Source organism: Lepidochelys kempii, chromosome 14, assembly GCF_965140265.1.
Source record: "Lepidochelys kempii isolate rLepKem1 chromosome 14, rLepKem1.hap2, whole genome shotgun sequence".
NCBI classification, from domain to species: Eukaryota; Metazoa; Chordata; order Testudines; family Cheloniidae; genus Lepidochelys; species Lepidochelys kempii.
Genome location: NC_133269.1, coordinates 38,466,791 through 38,474,118, shown reverse-complemented (window position 1 = coordinate 38,474,118; position 7,328 = coordinate 38,466,791).

Sequence of the window (7,328 nt, the reverse complement as noted above, 5' to 3'; positions counted from 1 at the left end):
AACCTGACCAGTCTGATCCATCAGGTGCCAGGTGATTTTTAGGAAAGGAAAACACTAGATTGTGGGGGCAGCATTTTATTTCTGACCAAGGACTTTGTCCCTTAGAATCACTGGGGACACTGGGGTTTCTCCTTTTTGTTTTCCCTTTTCCTGTCTCTCCCTCCTTTCTCGTCTTCTCTTGCATCTTTGTCCTTTTCCCCTGCTTTCCTTTCACCACCAGGACCTGTCTGTGCGTGTGGAGTTGGGGATGGGGGGTTGCACTCCAAATCTCATTGCGGGAGGCCCTCTCAAAGACATGTGGCTGGAATGGTGCTCTAAGAGTGACTCTCTCCGGCGGTGGCCTGGGACATCTGGTGAGGACTCTCAGTTTTCTGCTTCTCAGAGTCTCAGTGCTGATTGGGGGAGCTTGGGGCTATTGTGAGGGAGGAGACTCAGGTCCTCGTTACTCTCTTTTAAGACCAAGGAAATAAGCCATAACCAAACATGTATTTGATTGCTCTTGCCGCTTTTCTCCATTCATTGTCTTGGAGTAATTCATGATTCTCTCTCTAATCGGCTAGTTCTTCTAAAATACTTACTAAATAATTAGGTTTTAATAAACCCAAATGCAACCGTATAGCTTCAGTAACAAAGGAGTCAGGCGGCACCCTACAGAATGGGGGACAATCCGCTGGAAAGCAACGACCCTGAAAAGGATTTCGGGGCCATAGTGGACGAGCTGCTCAGCATGGTCTGTCAATATGAAACTGTGGTAAAAAAGGTTAAAGCCATTCTTGGCTGGATAGAGTAGTGAGGATGGAAAGGGAAGTGAAAGAGCATTGGTGAGACTGATGCTGGAATGTTGAATCCAGTTCTTGTGTCCACATTTTGAATATTATGTTAAAACAATTGGAGAGGGTACAGAAAAGATTCGTAATTGAGTGATAGGGATGGTGCCTTCTAATGAGACATTGAAAAAGCTCAATCTGTTTAGTATACACAAAAGACAAATGAGAGGTGAATTGCTTGACTTCATGGAGAGAAAATGTTGAGTATAAAAGGGCTCTTTTATGTAGCAGAGAAAGGCATGACAAGACCCCATGGATGGAAGCAGAAATCAGAAAAAGTATAATGACAATAAGACCCGGATTTGTAAGAGGGTGATTCGTCATTGGCACAAACTACCAAGAGAAATGATGAATTCTCCATCTCTTGATCTGTTTGAATAAAGACTAGATGCCTTTCTGGAAAACATTTGAGTAAAAGAAAAGCCCAGCTCTTCTGATATACAGGAGGCCTTAGGATACGCAGGGGATGAGATTAAATGCTCTAACGGTTGCTTCTGGCCATAAAGTCGACTAACTTGTGAAAACCTAATTGCGGCCTGGGGAAGAACCTCTGTGTTCTACTGTGTAGTCAGTGTCATCCCCACAAGGAAGAGTCATTGAGAGGGGTGATCCCGGGGAAGCGGCTGAAACATCCAGTGTGGCTGGACAGGGGCAGGACATCAGCACTGCAGGGGAGGGGTGGGTGTGGCAGTGACATCACAAGGGCCTTTGGCAGGACCTCAGCCTATTTGGACAAAGGTGGTGGGGAGGCGATGATCTCACAGAGAGATCTTGACATCAGCCAGGCAGGACAGGGGTGCAGGACAGGGGCAAGCTCGGAGATCCCTGTGGCTTTGCTTCAGCACGTCTCCTTCTCGAGGTCTCTCCTGGAGGACTGAGAGAGCATTCACTTTCACGTTCGTGAGCGCAAGGAGGACCCTCTTTGGAGTTTTCTCCTTTTCTTGTAGTGGTTTTGCTCAAAAACAGACGTCCCTGTATAGAAGGTAAGAGCCTCGGAGAGGTTTGGAACCTGTTCAGTCTGATCCATCAGGTGCCGGCTGATTTTTAGGAAACGAAAAGACTCGATTGTGGGGGCAGCATTTTATTTCCGACCTAGGACTTTGTCCCTTAGAATCACTGGGGACATTGGGGTTTCTCCTTTTTGTTTTCCCTTTTCCTCTGTCCCTCCTACCTTTCTCTTCTTGCTTTCGTTGTCCTTTTCCTCTGCTCTCCTCCCACCACCAGGAGCTCTGTGTGTGGAGCGGGGGCCGGGGGGGTTGTGGGAGGCCCTCACAGAGAGGAGACTGGAATAGGGCTCCGAGAGTGATTGCCTCGGTGGTGACCAGGGCCATTCTTTGGGCTATTTGATGAGAACCCTTAGCCTCCCACCCTTCAAAGTCTCAACCCTGATTGGCTGAGGAGGGGGCTATTGACAGGGAGGAAACTCTGGTCTTTGTTGTTCTCTTTTATGACCAAGCAAATAAGTCACAACCAGTTATATGTCTGACCAATGTGGATGCTGCTCTCCATTCATTGTCTCGGAGCAGTTCATGATCCTCTCGAACATTCCAATTCTTCTCAAATACTTGCTGCAGAATTACTATGAACAATTTCTGGTCTGTAGCTCATTTGAGAGCAACTCTGCTACTGACTGGCTGCATCAGCTAAGACAAGTCCCTGCCCCTTTCTCAGCCTTCGTTTCTCCTTCTGTCAAGTACGAAGAACAATCCTCTCCCACCTACCTCGCCATGGGTGGATGCAAGGGATCCACTAAAGAGTGTCACTCGGAGCAGTGCAGACTAGGAGGTGTCCGATCACACTGAGCCATATCCGATTATGACCTAATATTCTCTTTTCTTTGTATTTTATTCTTTTGAAATTGTGAAGAGCAGCAACTACTTAGCTCAGACTGAAGCATCTCATCTAATTTTCTAGATCATAGTTGGTTTCAGAGTAGCAGCCGTGTTAGTCTGTATTCGCAAAAAGAACAGGAGGACTTGTGGCACCTTAGAGACTAACCCATTTATTTGAGCAGAAGCTTTTGTGAGCTACAGCTGTCGAGAGCTACAGATGCATCCGATGAAGTGAGCTGGAGCTCACGAAAGCTTATGCTCAAATAAATTCGTTAGTCTCTAAGGTGCCACAAGTCCTCCTTTTCTTTTTGCTAGATCATAGTGTGTCCCCTTTGTGTACGACGAAACAGTTGACTGCACTGTGACAAACAGGAGATGCTCTTGTTTTGCAAACAAATATTTTTGCAAAGAATTTTCATCCTACTTGTTATGATTTCAAGAAACAAAGTGGTTTTGTCTGAATGGATTTTCTGACAGAAAACGGTTTCCATGCAAATGTTCACACCTTATTTCCTGGGCTTTATCCCTGCCTCTGGGAGGTTGTTGTCTGTTAGTCAGAACAGGAGTCAGGACTGTTGTCTTCTCTTTCTGGCTCCGTCACCGCTTTGCTGTGTGACACCTTGGATAGGTCCAATGGGAACAGGGTCAATTCTCTAACTCCAGGCAGCAGGGAGCCTGGGTGAGATAACGGATGTTAAGGCCGTTTGCGAAGGAGAAAGGGATGTTTCCAGGTGCTGAATGTCAAGAATTCTAAACTTTGCTGAAATGGCTAGTCTCGAGAAACAAGAACTAGTTGGGGCCAAACTTGAACCATTGTTTTTTTTAAAGCCCATTCAGGGATGTGAGTCCCAGAGAGCCATAGAGAGTGGGAGCAACTTGCCCAAAGTCCCACAGATCAATAGGCAGCAATGGAAGCAGGAGTGACCCTCTCTCTCAAAGGCAGGGGGACCAGACATTAGGGCCTGATTGCAATTGCCAGCTGTGGGAGGGAGTGTGTGGCCGTGGTTAGTGAAGGGGTCCATCCATGGCTCTGACACTCGATGTGACCCTGAGCCGGTAGCTGAGGCCCGTTTGCCGTCAGTAGGGTTGGGGTCCCGTCGCTACAGCCCAGTGGGCTTGGGAGGCTCCAGGAAGGTGAGTAAAGTGCTGGGATGTCAGGATCCCGGAGGCGCTGTCACCTCCGCCCTAGGGCCGTGTTCTGCACCCCCTGCTGCTGGCTGACTTTCTCTGTCCCTTGGCAATCAGACAGACTCTTGTTTTCACAGCCAGTCGATCGCCCTCGTGTCATCACCCTGCCTGCTGGCTGGGCAGGGTAACTCCTGAGGTCACCACCCTCTCCAGCCTGCCTTGGGCTTGGAGAGTGAGGAGGAGGGCGTGGGACGTCTGCTGACCCTGAACATCCGCCATCCATCGTACCATCACTGAGAGCAAGTGAGTGGCATTCGGGTTCCTCGGTGGCTTCCCCTGTCTGTCTGGGGGAGAGACTATCTCCAAAGGGGGATTTCCTTTGCAAACAGCCCCCAAGAGCCCCTCCCTCTTAGGCCAGGCAGGGGCTTCTCCAGAGCCGTCTCCAGTGTGTTTGGAAAGGTTCCAGCAATGGGGCTCCCAGCCCTTCCCTTGTGGGACACTGTTCCCCAGGCTGAGAGTCTCGGAGCTGGGCCAGACCCTGTGAGCTGCTGAGCCTGGAAATCAATGGGGAACGAGGAGGGCCCTGGTCTTCCTGTGCCTAGGGTCTTTGTGTCTTTGACGTGGGGAATGATTTCCCAGGAGAAGTCCGGACTCCTGCGTTCTGTTCCTTCTCTAGCCTGGGTGGGAGAGTGGCCTGGGACGACAGGAGGGGGCTGCTTGTGCAGAGGAACCGATGGTCTTTGGGACTGACCCCATTGCTGGAAAAGGATGAGACTTCCTGGATATTGCAGCAGAAGGGATTACGAGGGGGAACGTTGGGAGCAGATCATGCAATGAACTCCTGCCCGTGTGTGTAGATGGCACTCCCTGAACTCCTGTGGGGGCAGAAGGGGCTGCTGTGGTTGGAGCAGGGAGGAGGAGGGACGGAAAAGGCCCATGAGTGAAAGGCTGCCTTGAGCCCAGACTCACACCTGCTCCCCGCTCGGTTCCAGGATGGCCAGGCTCCTGCGGATGTTGCGGAGGAAGGCTCTGCAGGTGGCCCCAGAGCCTGAGGGAAGCAGCTGCCATCTTCCCAAGGGGCAGAGCAAGCCCTGCGTCCCCGCTGGCGGGGAAGCAGGTCCCGTCCAGGCCAGACGGCGGAAGTGCCCGGCCTTCTGGAAAAGGACCCCGGCTCCCGGCGCAGGCGCCGAGCTGGGAGAGGCCCCGACCAGGCCCCAGTGGAGCTGGCCCAGGCTGCGGTTTTGCAGACAGGACCCAGCCCAGGAGGGGCGCCGGGCAGGGTGGCTCTGGGGCTTGTTGTGTGGGCAGCAGCGGCCCCAGGAGCCCAGCCCTCATTCCCATCAGGAGGCCTCGCCCTGCCCGGTCTCTGAGGACCTTCCAGCCCCCGCCGGCCAGGAGGGGGAAGGTCCCTGTCCCAGCACCGGCAGCTCAGCCTGGGACAGCGGCAGCACCTGGGCCTCTGGCAGCAGCCAGACGGATGGAGGCCACTGCTTTGTTCCAGGTGAGGAGCCAGGCTGGGCTCCGGGAGGGGTGAGGACGGGATGTGAACACCCTGGGCCCAGACGCTCTCCCAGTGATATGGGGGAGGGTCCCCAGCCCAGGTGTCTGGCCTGAGCCCCGCGAACCCCACGGACAGCAGCAGCCGTCACACAGCTGCCCCTTCCGCACAGGGACCTGGGGATGGGGGTGTGAAGAGCTGCTGCCACTTTGGTCTTTGCTGCTCCGGGGCCGGGGGAATCGGCACCTCCCCTGGAGTCCTGGCCAGTGGAGGGAGGGCTCTGCTCTGGGCTTCTGCAGCTGTTGGGGGCTGAAGGCATCCCTGAGAGGGAGGTTTGGGGCCCCATCTGCCCTGGGTGCCTGAGGTGGGAAGGGGGGTCTTGAATCCTGCTCTGCCCACCACGCCCCTGTCCTTCCCTCCCTGGTGCAGGGACCCCCCTGGATTCGGAGCAGGAGGAAGGGGTGGACATGGCCAAAGATGAAGCTGCTCTCAAGGTCATCCGAGAGCAGCTCCAGTGCAGAGATAAGGTACACATGTTCCCCACCTGGGCTGGAACCAAGATTGCCCTGTCCCTTCCCAGCATCCCCACCCCCTGCCGAGGGTCTTGTCCCTCCTGATCCACCATCCCTAATGGGGCCCTTTTACACCCATGATGTGGGACCCCCAAGATGGGGGTGTTTGTCCCACAACAGCCCAGGTCCTCTCCCCCCACAGGCACTGTCCCAGTTCCTGATCCTGCTTGTGTAGGAGTGGGGGGGGATTTGGACAATAGGCGGGTCCCCACAATCCCCCATTGAAGCCAGAGCCCAGGAGCTGGTTTGGGTGGGGCAGGAAGGTCCCGAGCTAACAGGTTCTCTCTCGCTATACCCCACTCCCGGTGGGTCCAGGATGAGGGGCAGCAGCTCCTGTTCCTTCAGGCCATCTACCCCGCATGTCTGGCTGCACAGGAGAGAGGGGAGGACACGCTGGAGCCGCGCTGCTGCAAGGTGGCTGTGGTGAAGAGGATCGTGGTGAGTGAGACACACAATACGGCAGCTGGAGGGAGGAGGGAGACATGGGATTGGCAGAGGTAGGGCCGGGCTAATGGGTGGGGGCTGGGTGGTGTTGGAGGGGGTAGCAGAGGACAAGGATTGCTGGGGCTGAAGACTTGGGAGAAGAGAAGGGAGAAATTGTGAGATTGGTCAGTAGTGGGCGGGGGGGAATTGTGGGGCTGGAGGGCAGCTGACAGTGGGGGCCAAGGAATCACATGGTCCCAGCTCGGTCGTCGGGATGGGGCTGAATGGGGGCATTTTTGACAGGGAGGAGGAGAGAAGGGGATTGGGAGCGAGCTGGGTAGGAATCCGGGAAGGGGGACAAGTCGGATGGGCAGGAAGGGAGTGGGAGGCGGTGGGGGATCCTGCTGGCCATGTGGGGCACTGGCTGTGTCATCTCCTCACTGGGAGGTGTCAGTTGGGCCTGAATCTCACACGCTCCTTTGTCTCCTTTGCGTCTCACAGGAGCTCATCGAGGAGCTTCCCGATGACTCGTCACCCAGCGCCGTCCTCGCCCACTCCCTGGCTGCCGTGGGCTACCTCTGGTACCGAGACAGCCCCACCCCCTCACCCCGCCGGCTCCCCTCACCCCAGTGCTGCTCAGGCCCAAGGCTGGGAGTCGCCGTCACTGTCCCTCCCAGGTCACCTCCCAAGAGTGGCGCCTCTGGCAGAGATGGTGGGGTGGGAAGGGTCACTCCCTCCTGGCGGGGCTCTTCTTTTCACTCCCATCACATGACAGGGGCCTTGGGGAGGGGCTCACTCCCGGGCTCCGATACAGGAGGGGCAGCAGGCTCCAGGGAACAGGAGCTATTCCTGTCCTGCCACTGTCTGTCTGGGACGCCTTGGCCTTGTCATTCCCTAGCTAAGTGCCTCAGTTTCCATTCTCGCCAGCCTGTGCCTCTATCCCTGTGGCTTGGTGTCCGTGTTGGCGACAGTCCCACCCCCATACTGCACAGTCTAATACCAGCTCCTCTCTCTTGCCAGCACCATGAAACCTGCCCTGGAGCCAGCC